We start from the raw sequence: 15,452 nt of genomic DNA, 5'->3' as shown, positions 1-15,452 counted from the left end.
TCACTAAAACCTTTATTTTCCTCTTTTCACATTCTTTGGAGTCAAAGCTTATTTTTATTATTTCATGACTTTGTAGTAGCTGAGATATATATCATATACAGTATTTTAGCCTTAAGAGTACTAAAAGGAATTTTGTTAAGTAATTCGTAGATAAAACGATGAACTAAGTTATCTTACTAGCTAAATGATTAACACATCAAAACACCTAGTTTCCCAGAGCTAAAAGAAACAGTTTGGATTTGGGCTGGTAGCTGTTTGCAATTCAAATTAGTTTGTCAAGTGGTTTCAGATTCTTCAATCAGGGTCCTGAAGTTAACCTGGGGACACTGAGTGAAGGCTGTAATTGCAAAGATGTTTTCACATGGGTGAATTGGAAGCCCTATCGATGAAAAGCAAACGACGGAATAGAGCCCTGGATTGCTTGGCTGAATGGAAGGGAAAATGAAAGTGAGTCGGTTGTCATTTTCTCTCAAGCAAGGCAAAGTCACTGAAGGGATCAGAGAAAGGTTTAAATGTGGAACGATCAATCTTAGATGTGATCTGGACTTCAATTGAGTGGAATTTCTTGAATCCTTGATGTGAACGAGGAATGCGGAGGAGCCCAAGCGAAAGCAGATTTACTGGAAAGGAGAACTGGAAATTTCAAGGGGTTTGTGTTTGTCATTGTCAACCCTTTTAGCAAATAACATTGATGATTAGGGTGGGTGTTATTGTTGTTGTTGTTTAAGAAAGTACGAGAATTTGTAAAATACAGAGAAGCAAAGTTAGAAAACTAAAATCGCTTGCCACCAGAGATCAACTACAGCATTTAGGCCTATTTCCTCCTTACCTTCTTTCCTTTCTTCCTTCCCTCCCTCCTTCCTCCCCTCTTTCCTTCCTTCTTTCCCATCCATTTATCCATCATCTACCTAGCTCTTTTTATATAGCTATTTCTTTATTGTTATTATATAGTTATATATCTTTGTCATTTGTTATATAAAGTTTGCATTGTTGCTGCTTTTAAAATGTTTTGACTTGTAATCTTTAACTTGCAACCTTTAACCCAGGGGGTCTTCTGGCTTTGTTAGGCAGGGTGGCTCATGGGAATTCATGGCCTCTTATTCTGGTAAAAAATTCCTTGCAATCAAGAATGTGGTGTTTTTTCTTGGTTTAAAACAAACAGAAACAAAATCACACAGAACTAGAAGAGTTTGCACTAAATATATATTTTTAAATTTCTGCCTGCAAAATTATGTTCCACTGCCTCCTCTTTGCTCAGTTTCCCCCTTATATCCCTCCAGATGTAGCCTCTGGAGTTCCTTGAGTCTCTGAGAGATTGTTTCATAGGACAGGATCAGAAATGACTTGTCAAGATCCCTGCAGAAGCATCTAGAAAGATGGGTAATTTATAATTAGAACAATAACTAATGGTGGTTAACATCTTGCAAGGTGTTATATATTTAATTTTTTTTTTAACAAAGTCTCTTTTTACATTCATGAACTCAGCCAGGAGTGGTAGAAAGATAGTTTGGATCGTGAGTCAAGGTGCCTTGAGTTCTAGTCCTAGTTTTTTCTCAACTATTACCTTCTATAAGCACTTAAATTCTCTGTGCCTCCATTTTCCTATACATAGAAGGAAGTGGGAGGGTTTGATGGTTAGCGGGCCAGATGCTTGCTGAGATCATTTCCAGGTCAGCAACCGCACTGTATTATGAAGGTTTTGGTGGCCCCATATTGGATGGGCATTGAGGCATTATTTCCATTAACTACCAGTGAACAGTGCATTTGCCATGGGTGCACGCTTACATGGAACCTGATAATATACTAATTTGGTGAGGTTGGGGGTTGGGGGGCAGGGGAATCCAAGGTCTGATTTCCCCCAAGCAGTCTGCTAATGTTGTTCCTCTATGCTGCTTCTAGTTTTTTTTGGATAAGCTAAGTGAGTAGGGGTGTGTGCATATAGATATGCAGGGTAGTTTATCACACACATACTTCATTGGGGAACTGGCACCAGTTGGTACTTCCTGAGCAGCTCCAGTCGGTGCTTTCAGAGAAGAAAAAAAACTAACTTGTGTAGATGCCTTTATATGTATTATTCCACTTAATTCTCACAGCATCCCTTCAGGGTAGATCCCCCGTTTTGTAGACGTACAAACTAGGGTTCAGAGTGATTGAGTAACTTGTTCAAAATGTGAATACGGATCTATAGGACTCTAGGGCCAAAGTACATTTCAGAGGACTCCACTTTGACTCACTCTACTGAGGCAGAGGGAAAAGAAGAAAATAAGGGGAGGAGGAGCAGGTGAAGAAGTGGACTAAAGGAGTTTCCTCTGCATGGTGCTGTCGCAGAACTGCTCTTACAGATAGTGCAGCGCAGGTGTGGGTCAACAAGCTCCTTTCCTATGCTCCTTTGCCACGTTCTATTGCCTTTCTTTTGGGATTATCAGGTTTCCCAGGGCTCCCAGGCTTTCCTATCACTCCCACTAGCACCCCATCCTGGTGAGCCATTACCAATATTTCATGTTCTAGAATCATCTCGTCTTCTGATTCCTGCAATAGAAGCTTCCTTTTCTCTATATGGTTGTTTCAGCTAAGTGGAAAGCAATCTGATTGAGTGGATCTATATTAGAATGTGAATGCCTAAAAGGTTCTCATTATTAAGAAGAATGTTGATATGTGAAAATCTGACAAATGCCATTACAAACAGAAACTGGGTGAAGAAAACAAAAATTCAGGCTGTTGGGAGAAGGTGAGATATTTGGGGACTGAGAAATGTCAGGAGCCAGTCAGTAGGAAGTGGAGTGGATGTTCCAGCTACAATTTCATGGCAATAGGGGGATCTGAAAAGGAATCTCAAAGGTCCCTAATAAGTAAGGGGTTCCTGTGTAGGAGAGCATCTGTGTATTAAAAATAAGGCTGATCCCAAGCTGAAACAAAAAACAAGCAAATTGTGATATTGTGATGTATATTTGGTCTTTGACCCTGTTTCCTGGCATACAAATCCTAAAATCCTTAGAAATTCCAAAGTGTTGTCTTTTTGTACCCTAATGAGTTGACTGATAGCAGGCAGCCCCTAGGCAGCTTCAGGATGGGGGTTTGTCACCCAGAAAGACTAACTTTTAGCACCACTCCCAACCTCCAGGGAAGGGAGAGGAGATGTTGAGTGTATCACCAATGGCCAATGGTTTGATCAATCACGCCTAAGTAATAAAGCCTCTAGAAAAACCCAAAAAGACAGGATTCAGAGAGCTTCCAGATAGCTGACCACATAGAGGTTCCTGGAGGGTGGTGCCCAGGGAGGGTATCAAAGCTCTGCACCCCTTCCCTCATACCACGCCCTACACATCTCTTCATCTGTACCCTTTGTAACATCTTTTATAATACATGAGTAAACATAAGTGTTTTTCTGAGTTCTGTGAGCCACTCCAGCAAATTAATTGAACCAAAGAAAGGGGGATTGTGGGCAACCCGATTATAGCCAGTCGGTCAGAAGCACAGGAAAAATAACCTGCAGCTTTTAATTGGTATCAGAAGTGGGGGTGGGGGCAGTCTTGGGGACTGAGCCCTCAACCTGTGGGATCTGACACACTCTGGGTAGAGAGTGTCAGAACTGAATTCGAGGACATGCAGCTGATCTGCTCCTTGGTGTGTAGAGAAATGCCCCCCCCACTCCCCCCACCCACATTTGGTCACAGAAGTCTTCTGCCTTGTTGTTGAGTGAGGAAAAGTAAAAGCTCTTGGAGTGTGTGTGTATGTGTGTGTGTGTGTGTGTGTGTTTGTGTTTCCACGTTCAGACAAATGAAAGGTGGAACAGTGGTGAGAGAGCAGGCAGTCCACTGAATTTGGACCCACAAAGGCCCCCTGCAAGAGCTGCTGGTGTTTGCTCCCAAATTGCAGAGTACATGAAGACAGTGTGTTTCCTGCTTTCCAGGGCATAGGTTAGTACTCATGGCCCTGGGCCTGGGCATTCAGCCACATCTGTTGGCCCTGCCACGTACTCAGGGGTGGGAGAGGGGAAAACAAATTCTGGGAATGGCTTCCTGTTCCCTCCTCCTGGAGCTAAGTCCAAGAAAAGAAAAAGAAACCAATTTCACCTTTTCCTCTAAACGTCATTGTTATTGACATAACCAGTCTGCAATGATCAATTAAGCAAATCTGAAGACTCAAATGCTTTTATGCTTCTTATTTAAAAGTTGCTTAGAATTTATTCCCTAATTCCAGATGAGTTACCAAAAGAGAACGTTTAAGTGACTTATCCAAGATCACCGGACAAGGGGGTGGGTCCAACCCCCTACATACATAGCACATACAACTGGCCTGATTGGAGGGACCATCCAAGAATCTTCCTCCTCCATATTCTCACACAACTCTCTGCCCCTTTGCAAGTGCCTACACTTTCCAGAATTGAGAGTCATTCCTCAGTGTCTTGAAAGTCCCTTTATTCAAGTCCAAATCCTAGGGCAGGAATTGCACTTGAGCTTTTATCAACAATTTACTTAGTGGAACATTCTGCCTCATACCTCTTTCTGAGACAGATGTCTGGAAGCCAGGCCTTCTGGGAATAAGGCAGGAATGGGATGCTTCACCCTATTGTGGGAGAAGAGAAGACTGGAGATAGGAATTTGCCAAAAACAAACCTTGTTAGGGGCCTGTGCTGCTTCCAGCTGGATAGCTATCCCACGTTGCAGCTTTATTAATTAATCTTCCTCTTGGGAGTGTGTTTTAAGTACCAAGCAATAAAATAGTCTGGGAGTTGACTTGTTTAATTAAGTTGAGGTTTATTTCAACTTATTTACTATCTTCACTGATTCTTTTACCTCTCTCTGGTCCCCAAACATAAGCAGCCCCAAGGACTGGCCCTGGCTCCTTTTTTCTACACACTGTTAATTGGGATCACTCTGACTCTTTCAGGTTTAAGAATCACAATTGGGAGGCCATACCTCCCAAGTTTGTCTCTAATCCAGGAGCCAACAAACTCTCTCTGTAAAGGGCCAGATAGTAAATTTGTCAGGCTTTGCAGGCCATGCAATCTATTGCAACCACTCAACTCTCCTACTGCAGCATGAAATCAGCCAAAGACCATATGTCAATGAATGGGCATGGCTGTGTTCCAATAAACTTTATGAACATTGAGATTTCAATTTCATGTAATTTTCACTTGTCACAATATATTATTCTTTGGATTTTTTTTCCCAACCACTTGACAGTGTGAAAACTATTCTCTAGCTCATGGACCTTAGTAAAGCAGGCAGTCAACCTCTGTTCTGACCAATACCTTTCTCCAAGTTCCAGGCTTCCTGCTGTCAAAAACACCCTCAGACTTGAAGTTTCTAATATGAAAATCGCTCTGTCTTTTACCCACCCCACGAAACAGCTGTTCTTCTTGACTTCTTTGTCTTAGGATACCAGAATTCTCCCAGAGTCCCAGCTGGAACTCCAAGGGTTTTCTTGGTTTCCATTTGTCATCCCTTATGCCAAACCAGTACCCCAATCCCATTGCTGACCTACAGGCGATGCATCCAGCATCTGTCTCTCTCTCCTGTCCTCAAAGTTCTGTATATCCAAATAAATTTTCCTAAAGCAAGATTTTTATTAAAGAACACCCTTCAAGGTCTCTACTGTTTCCTGCACACAGTAACCCAGCCTGCAGCACCCTGCGTGTGTATATATATATATATATGTATATATATATATATATATGCAGTTTTCCCTTTGAGGGAGTTTTCTAGTTTCATCTTCCACTATTTTCCTACACAGATTTTCTGTGCAAACCAAAATGACTTGCCTTCAACAGGTGAAATTAACATGCTGGGGGCAGGCAGGGAGTTCCTACCTCTATGCCTTTCTTCTTGATCATTTCTTCCGTGAAATCCTTTTCCTGCACCCCTGGACCTATCAGAAAGTTCATGACCAACCATACTGAGATACCACTTCACTTGTACTAGGGTGGCTATCATAAAAAGACTGACAATAACAAGAGTTGACAAGGATGTGGAGAAATTGGAACCCTCCTATGCTGTTAGTTGAAATGTAAAATAATACAACTGCTTTGGAAAAACAATCTGGCAGTTCCTCAAAAGTTTAAACATAGAGTTACCATATGACCCAGCAATTCTACTCCTAGATATACACTAAAGCAAAATGAAAACATATGTCCACACAAAAACCTGTACATAAATATTAATAGTATTATTCACAAGAGCCAAAAAGTAAAAACATCCCAAATGTCTGACAACTGATGAATGGATAAACAAAATGTGGTCTATTTATACAATGAGATATTATTAGTACAAAAAATGGAGCTGGGCACGGTGGCTCACACCTGTAATCCCAGTACTTTGGGAGGCCGAGCTGGTCGGATCACACGGTCAGGAGATCAAGACCATCCTGGCTAACATGGTGAAACCCCATCTCTACTAAAAATACAAAAAATTAGCTGTGTGTGGTGGCACGCGCCTGTAATCCTAGCTACTAAGGAGGCTGAGGTAGGAGAATTGCTTGAACCCGGGAGGCAGAGGTTGCAGTGAGCCAAGATCATGCCACTGCACTCCAGCCTGGGCAACAGAGACTCCATCTCAAAGAAGAAAAAAAAGAAAAATGGAATGAAGTTTTGATACATGCTATAATATGGATGGACCTTGAAAACATTATGCTAAGGAAAAGATGTCAGACACAAATCCCCACATGTCATATGATCCTATTACTATGAAATGTCCAGCACAGGAAAATCTATAGAACTTGAAAGTAGATTTGTGATGGGCTGGGGTGGGAGTGAGGGGTCAAGAGAAAATGGGAGTGACTGCTAATGAGTAGAAGGTTTATTTTAAGTTTGATGAACTATTTGAATATTGATTGTGGTGATGGTTGCATAACCCTGTGAATACACTAAAAATCATTGAATTGCAACTTTAAGTGAATTGTATGGCATCTGAATTAAAGCTCAATATATATTTTTAAAAGGCTTGTGGCCAAACCAGATCATTGTAATTTGACCTTTAAAAATATTATTTTTATTTTGTAACTATGTTTTATTCACTTGACATTATATTTTACTTTGTAATTTTTTTCTGCCTATATTTTAATTTTCCAACTACACTGTAAACTCATACTTTCAAATATGTGTGGGTGTGTGTATATAAATATGCTTGTGTTTGTTGATTTAATTCAGGAGACAATTCTGAGTAGTCAAAATAAAGTACAATAATTTAAATTACTAGAGCTGAAGACTATAGGATGTCAACTGTGGATACAACTCACAAGCTACCATATTGATGTGACATGATGAAGTGGGAAGGAAAGCCATCTGGAGTTTCGCTGGTGAATTGATACATCTTGCATTTAACATTGTGTATCCCCTGGACTTTGATCAAATGGACATGGGCTTTCTGATCTACTGCAGAGTGCCTGGAAATTCAGGTATTTAGTTATGCTTATTTTACAGTTTCCCCATATATAAACCCAAAATATAATGGAGCCATGTATATTTTTTAAATTAATTTCTGACTTGAACAACTACTGATGAAGAACCTACTGTGTGCATGGCATTGGACTCAAAGATGATCTGAGTAAATTCAATAAGCAATAAATGACCATGCTAGTGTGGCTGTCAGCTTGCTGCATACTCAGCTTGTAGTACTCTACATTCCATTTGCTAACAGTTTTTCTAAATGCTTATATTTGGCACATGGGTTCTTGAAAAATATCAAAAAATACACTTGAAACTGTGTATCATAGGTCTATATTCAACCCATATTGACTAAGTCAGCAAGAAATTAAGTATATGGAAACCAATACAATGCTGTTTGTGTTTAGCATTTTCTCTGGAGAGCATTCATGATCCATCCATGAATTATATCCAAGTAAATGTTGCCAACACAAGGGTTAAGGTACATTAATAGTAATCTAGGGCCCCAAGAGACTTTCTACCCGGGGATACTATTCAGAGTAAAGCAGCAGCAATATATTAAATTACTCTAAGGCTTGACTTTGGGGGAGTGCAGTCGAACACCATTTGTCTCTCAAGTGTCTCTATTTGAATTACCTAATTTTCAGTAGGTGAAAATGAAAAGTCAAAGCTATAGGCAAAGCAGTACCCTTGAAAGGCCAGTTTTCCACAGATTGCTTTATACCCTCATTTTCAAGGTTACTCAGCCCACAGAGGGCCATCCAGGGCTCACCAAAGCTCACCAAAAGCCACAGTGTCCACCTACAAACATGGGACCATGGTTGTAGTTAGTAAAAAGCATCATTGACTTGCTTGGAGTGTCCTCTCTTTGTGTCTCCTCTGGGAACTCATAATAGTTGTGACCAAGGATTCGGAAATTGGAATCCTAGCCAATTGCACTGGCTTTGACTTAGAGACTCAGTTTCCTCTTTTTGCCATAACAAATTACCACATACTTAGTGGCTTACAACAGAATACATTTATTATCTTACAGTTCTGGAGGTCAAGCCTGAAATGGCTTTCACTAGGCTAAAATAAAGGTGTCAGCAGGTCTGGTTCCTTCTGGAGGCTCTAGGAGATAATCCATTTCCTTGCCCTTTTCAGTTTCTAAAGGCTGCTGGCATTTCTTGGTTTGTGGCCCCTTCCTCCATCTGCAAAGCATAACATCTTTCAATCCCCACTTCTTTCTCATAAGGACCCTTGTGATACATCAGGCCCACCACCAAGGTAATCTAGGATAATGTTTCCATCTCAAGAACCTTAACCACATCTGCAAAGTCCAGTTTCTCATGTAAAGCAACATATTCACAGGTTTCAGAGATTAAGATATGGTCACTTTGGGGGGCCTTTATTCTACCACAGAGACACAACAAAGAGGAAGACTCCTTGATTAGTGATCATCATCATCATCATCATCATCATCATGGAATCAAAGGAGATCATTTTGGAGCTTTAAGATTTGACTGCTCTGGCCAGGTGCGGTGGCTCATGCCTGTAATCCCAGTACTTTGGGAGGCCAAGGCTGGTGGATCACCTGAGGTCAGGAGTTTGAGACCAGCCTGACCAACATGGGGAAACCCTGTCTCTACTAAAAAAATTACAAAATTAGCCAGGCTTGGTGGTACATGCCTGTAATCTCAGCTACTCGGGAGGCTGACGCAGGAGAATTGCTTAAACCCAGGAGGCGGAGGTTGTGGTGAGCCGAGATTGCGCCATTGCACTCCAGCCTGGGCAACAAGAGCAAAACTCCATCTCAAAAAAAAAAAAAAAAAAAAAAAGTTACTGCCCCACTGGGTTTCAGACTTGCATGGGGCCTGTAGACCCTTTGTTTTGGCCAATTTCTTCCATTCGGAATGGGAGCATTTATCCAATGCCTATACCCCCATTGTATCTAGGAAGTAACTAACTTGCTTTTGATTTTACAGGCTCCTAGGAGGAAGGAACTTGCATTATCTCAGGTGAGACTTTGGACTTGGACTTTTGGATTAATGCTGAAGTGATATAAGACTTTGGGGGACGGTTGGGAAGGCCTGATTGTGTTTTGAAATGTGAGAACATGAGATTTAAGAGGGTCCAGGAGTGGAACGATATGGTTTGGCTGTGACCCCACCCAAATCTCACCTTGAATTGTAATCCTGATAATCCCACGTGTTGAGGAGGGACCTGGTAAATGATGGCATCATGGAGGCGTTTTCCCCCAGGCTGTTCCCATGATAGTGAATGAGTTCTCAGGAGATCTGATGGTTTTATAAATGGCAGTTTCCCCTAAGCTTTTCTGTCTCTTCTGCTGCCTTGTGAAGAGGTCCTTGCTTCTTCTTCACCTTCCATCATGATTGTAAGTTTCCTGAGGCCTCCCCAGCCATGTGGAACTGTGAGTCAATTAAACCTCTTTCCTTTATAAATAAGTCAGTCTCAGCTACTTCTTTATAGCAGTGTGAGAATGGAGTAATAAACCATCCATGACAATATTCTTTGATTTTTACCTGGTTCACTAATTTTAACTTTGTTATAATTCTAAATAATTATAAGTAAAGATCCTTCCTGATTTCCATGGGATAAACTGGGGCACAGAATCGTTATTCGGTCCAGAAAGAGGAAGAAAAATAACCCAGGGGGATGCCAGTCTGAGGCAGCCACTTCCAGAGACTGTGGACCAGCTCTGAGAAATGTCCAGATTACAGAAACTGTATCTGGAAAGATAATCTTGTCCCGTGACTGCAACAGACCACTTGAATTTATCTGCCTGGTTTATTCAGATTTATGCCTAGAAATCCCCAGAATACACCAGAAAATCCCAAATTGTCCTGAGACTGAGTACCTAAAGTTGCTGGGTCAAGAGAGTATTTTTTTAAATGAAAGAGACTTGAGCATATCTCTATATTAAGTGGTAGAGGCAGAAGAGAGAAAGCAATTAAAGATAGAGGAGAAACAATAGCCACAAGCTAGAAACAACTCAACCATCATGAAAATGCTTAAACAAAAACTGCTGCATCCATACAATGGAATACAACTCAGTAATAAAAAGGCACAATCAACTGCTGCTACCCACAAAATGGATGACTTGTAAAATCATTATGCTGAGTAAAAAAGCCAGACACAAAAGAGTACGTACTACATAAGTACACTTACGTGAAATTCTAGAAAATGCAAACTAATTTATAGTGACAGAAAGGAGATCAGTGGTTGTCTAAGGTTAGAAGCAGAGAGAAAGGAATGAACAGCAAAGAGGCACAAGGAAACTTTTGGAGGTGATGGAAATATTGTGTCTTGATTACGGCAGTGGTTTCATGGGTGTCAACAATACTTTAAACGGATACCATTTACTGTACATAAATTATACTACAATAAAGCCGATTTACAAAAAGAGGGAAGCTTCTTGAGGGCCCCTGGACTGGATGAGGAACCCCTTTTCCACTGGGAAGGAAGGGAAGTACAATCACCTGATGGGTTCTTCTGGCCCGCTGCACAGATAAAACCAATTCACTGAGATAGTGATACTGCAGTAGAGAAAGAGTTTAATAATCACAGGGCCAGCTAAGTGGAAGAACAAGAGTTTAGTACTCAAATCAGATTCCCCAAAAGCTTGGAGGGTAGGGTTTTTTCAAGGATAGTTTGGCAGGCAGGGGGCTGGGGATTGGGCATGCTGATTGGTTAGGAATGAAATTGTAGGGGTGTGGAAAACAATCCTTGTGCACTGACTCAGCCTCTGGGTGGGGGCCACAGGACTGGTTGAGTCATGAGTCATGGGTTGGGGTAGAGTCAGTTGGTTGCCATAATGCAAAAATTTGAAAACCATCTCAAAAGACCAATGTTAGGTTCTACACTAGTGATGTTATCTACAGGAGCAATTGGGGAAGTCACAAATCTTGTAATTTCTGCCACATGACTCCTGAGTAGTAAGGGATTACAGAAGCAAGCTAGGAGGCTGGGCATGGTGGCTTACATCTGTAATTCCAACACTTTGGGAGGCTGAGGTGGGAGGATCTCTTGAGCTCAGCAGTTCAAGGCCAGCCTGAGCAATATAGTGAGACCCTGTCTCTTTAAAAAATAAAAATAAAATAGAAAGCAAGTTAGGGAACAATGCCTGGTTATCGTTTACACCTACATCTCAGCAGAATTCAGGCCCCTCCTATAATCCTAATCTTGTGGCCCTTCATTAGTTTTACAAAGGTAGTTTTAGTCCCTGAACAAGGAGGGGGTCTGGGAGGAACTATTATCATCCTTGCTTCAATGTTAAACTGTAAACTAAATTCCTCCCATGGTTAGCTTGGCCTATGCCCAGGAATGAGCAAGAATAGCCAGACTGTGAGGCTAGAAGCCAGATGGTGTCAGCCATGCTAGACTTCTCTCACTGTCATGATGTTTGCAAAGGTGGTTTCAGAAGGAGGCCAAAGCGGAAATGGTCACAGATCCATTCATAGATGAGGAGGGGCTGCAGAGAGAAGAAAGTGGTTAGCCATGATACTCTTAATGTTTTCTTACGATGTAATGGCCCAAGGGGTTCTTTCCTGCCCCCTACACAAAGAAAGACCATGGTATTGTAGCAAAGGAAGAGTTTAATAGACAGACTGGCCACACCACATGGGAGATGGAGTTAGTATTCAAATCATTCTCCAAAACTCACAAGTTAGGCGTTTCTCAAAGGCATCTTTGGGGGAAGGGGTGGGGGTGGCTAGGTTTGCAGCTGGGGGGTTGGTGCAGAGATGAAATCATAGCCAGTTGCAGCTGTTCTCCTGTGTGCTGAATTGCTCCTGGGTGGGACCACAGGAGCAGAGTTGGAGGGTCCAGGTGGAGCCATGAGTGTCAGACATACAAAAAGCCTGAAAAGATATCTCAAAAGGCCAATCTTAAGTTCTACAATAGTGATGTTATTTGTAGGAGTAATTGGGGAAATTGCATATCTTATAACCTCTGGAATAATGGCTGGCAATGGTTCATGTTTGCATCTTAGCAGAACTCAGGCTGCTCTCCTCCCCGCAGCCTGATGGCCTCCCATTAGCGTTACAAAAGCGACTTGAGTTTTACAGGAGGCTTTTTATCATTTAAACCATAGCCTAAATGTCTCTCAAAATCAGCTTGGCCCAAAAGCCCAGGAATAATTAAAGGAAAGGCAAAATGTGGGGTGGGTTAGCTCAGCACACTGTTACAACTTTTCTCGCAAAGGCAATTTCAAGAAGCTTCCTGCATTACTGCCCACAGCAATGAGTCTCCTTTTAACATGCAGATTCACATCGATCATAATGAGCTCAACTTGCATCTGAAGACTGGAGACTCTCACTGACACATCTTAACCCACAATGTGTACTATCCAGGCAGAATATTTGCAAGGTCTACCCTTCTCTTAAATCAAAATTCAGCCCACCTTCAGCTTGGTATTCCTGCCACACAGAGCCCCTGAGAGCTTCAGCAGAGAATTGGCTGATGTGTTCTGAGTGTTGTTTTCTTTGATTCCTTCTGAGTGCATTTTCTTTTATTTCTTCCTGTGTCTCTTTGATTACTGGCAGCTCCAGAAGCAATAAGAAGCTGGGAGGAAAGACTTCGTCAGAAAGCTTCAGGCTGAGAGGAAAGCCTGAAAGATAGGGATCTGCCAGCACCTCTGTGGTTATCGACTCTTTCATGTAACCACTTACCAGAGTATATCAGACAGTATTTTGCAGTAACGAAGACAGAGCCATAGCAACCAGACTACAAAGAGAAGCCCAGCGTTCTGGAAATGGCTCCAAGTCTCTGAAGAGATGTTAGCATTTCACAGCTTCCATTTCTTTTTGTGTTTGTTTCCTTTTGGTAGCCACTGGAGACAAGCCGTGTTTTCTTTACACACCCCAAAACTAGGGAAATTTTTATTTACCACAGCTGGGTATATGGGCCTAAGACTGGAATTCTTCAGTTAACAGTCAGGTTAAATGGAAATTCATTTTCTCAGTCAGGAAAATTATCTTCAGAACATATTTTCTGAGCTGCTATCTAATATCTGGTGCTTTTTCACACTAATAATAATCTTTTTCTCCTTCCTAAAAAACTGACAGTTATAATTAAGTAGAGGAAGCAAAAAACCCTTCCCTTGACACCGTACCAGTTATGTGGAAGTCCTTCATCAGGAATGAGTCACTCATGTAAATTGAAAGCTGCTCTGGGTCCCCACCTTTGAGTTAGAGTCCCTGCAACTTCTCCACTACAGCTATTTGGGCTTTTACAAAAGAATAATGATGTAAGACTCCAAAAGAGGACAAAACATGTGACTATGCTTGTGAAGGTAAGCATGACACTGCATTGTCCATTTGGGGGCCACCCCTCTGGTGAAATAGGTACCTACTGTCCCTTATTACCCACCGAAACATGTATCCACCCTATGTTTAAAGTTGTGTAGGCTACCAAAATAATTGAAAGTGGGGACAGAAACAAATACTTGTACATGCATGTGCATAGTAGCACCATTCACCATAGCCAAGAGGTAGAAACAACCCAAATATTCATCAGTGGATGAATGGATAAACAAAATATGGTCTATCCATACAATGGAAAATTATTCAGCCATAAAAAGTAAAGCAGTACAGATAAACACTATAGCACAAATTAACCTGAAAGAATTATGCTAAGTGAAAGAAGCCAGACACAAAAGGCCACACATTGTATGATTCCATTTATAGGAAATGTCCAGAAAAAGCAAATCCATGGAAAGAGAAAGCAGATTGTTGATGGCCAGAGGCTGGAGGTAGAGGGCAGTGAGGAATGACCACTAAGGAACATGGTGCTTCCTTTTGGGGCAATGAAAAAGTTCTGGAACTTTTCATTATGTGCTAAAAGTGCTGAAAGAATATGCTAAAAGTCACTGAATTGTATACTTTAAAATGGTTAATTTTGTGTTATGTAAATTTTACTTCAATTTTTGAAATTCCCATATTCTCCTTTTAAAAATTTTATATATTATGATAGAGACAAGGTCTTGCTATGTTGCTCAGGCTGGTCTCAAACTCCTGAGTTAAAGTGATCCTCCTGCCTTGGCCTCCTGAAGTGCTGGGATTACAGGCATGAGCCACTGTGCCTTGCCATATTCTTGAAAAGTGCTAAAAGAGTAGATTTTAAGTGTTTTCACCACAAAAAAAATTATAAGAATGTGAGATAATAAATATTAATTGGCACGACTTAGCCATTCCATGATATATACATATTTTAAAACAACATGTTGTAAATGATAAATATATATGATTTTGTCAATTTAAGTACATAAATTTAAAAGTAAAAAAATAATTTTAAGAAAAAACTCTGTCCAAAAAATATTTCCAAGTCACAGTAGTCATGATGTCACATAAAAACTTTTTAAATATAAATATTATACTCAAAATATTAAAGAAAAATTATAATTAAAGCAGACTGACAGACAGGTGTATTCAATTCATTCTGTTAATATTAAGTAAGCCTTCTGTTCTCAACTAGAGGGGGAAAGATAGGCAAACAAACTGCTCACTGCTGTGATAAGGACGGGAGCAGGGGTGGGAAAGTGGGAGTTGGGATAGCTGCTTTGCCCAAAGAGCTCATAGAAGACAAATATTGACAGCATGCCTTGTACTAGGAGGCCACACCCTGTCCCAGCTTGAATCTCAAGAAAAGTTAATAAGAAAGGCAAGGCAGAATTTGGTTTGGAGCTCAAAGGAGTGATAAAGAGCATAGTAAATATTAATGAGAGTTTAGAGATGGAAAAGCTCTCAGAAGCTGGACTCCTCGCAGGCTGAAAGCACAGAGTAGGCCTGAGTTCTAACTGAGAATCAGGAGTCAGGGTGTCTAGTCCTTGGTTAGGTCACTACATGACTATGAACTTGGCCATGCCGTGTAACTTCCTGGGTCTTGGCTTTCTTTGCTAAGAGCTTCCCCAGACTGAGCTGGCATCACAAATGTCTGTGGAACATTTAAAACATAGACTCTCCTAGGGCTGGAGAGACGGCACCTTGGAAACGAACCAGTAGTTCACAGACTTGAAGCCCCTGGGACTTGCGAATACTCAGATTGCTGGTCCCCATTCCTAGAGTTTCTG

At 41.2% G+C, this 15,452-nt stretch overlaps 1 long non-coding RNA gene across 2 annotated transcripts; it reads left to right on the top strand.

Annotated features, from left to right (window-relative positions):
* The first annotated feature begins 310 nt into the window (after nt 1-310).
* Nucleotides 311-9,822, top strand: LOC129475987 (uncharacterized). 2 transcript variants are annotated; one of them, XR_008654871.2, is made up of 5 exons: nt 311-447; nt 7,197-7,395; nt 8,786-8,899; nt 9,349-9,381; nt 9,724-9,809. It is a non-coding gene; the product is annotated as an uncharacterized lncRNA (long non-coding RNA). The 2 variants fall into 2 exon arrangements; XR_010119749.1 differs by having other exon boundaries at nt 9,349-9,822.
* The last annotated feature ends 5,630 nt before the right edge of the window (nt 9,823-15,452 follow it).

The sequence above is a fragment of the Symphalangus syndactylus genome, chromosome X (genome assembly GCF_028878055.3).
Source record: "Symphalangus syndactylus isolate Jambi chromosome X, NHGRI_mSymSyn1-v2.1_pri, whole genome shotgun sequence".
NCBI lineage: Eukaryota > Metazoa > Chordata > Mammalia > Primates > Hylobatidae > Symphalangus > Symphalangus syndactylus.
Note: the sequence above shows the minus strand (reverse complement) of the source record. Positions and strands in the feature narration are given on the sequence as shown.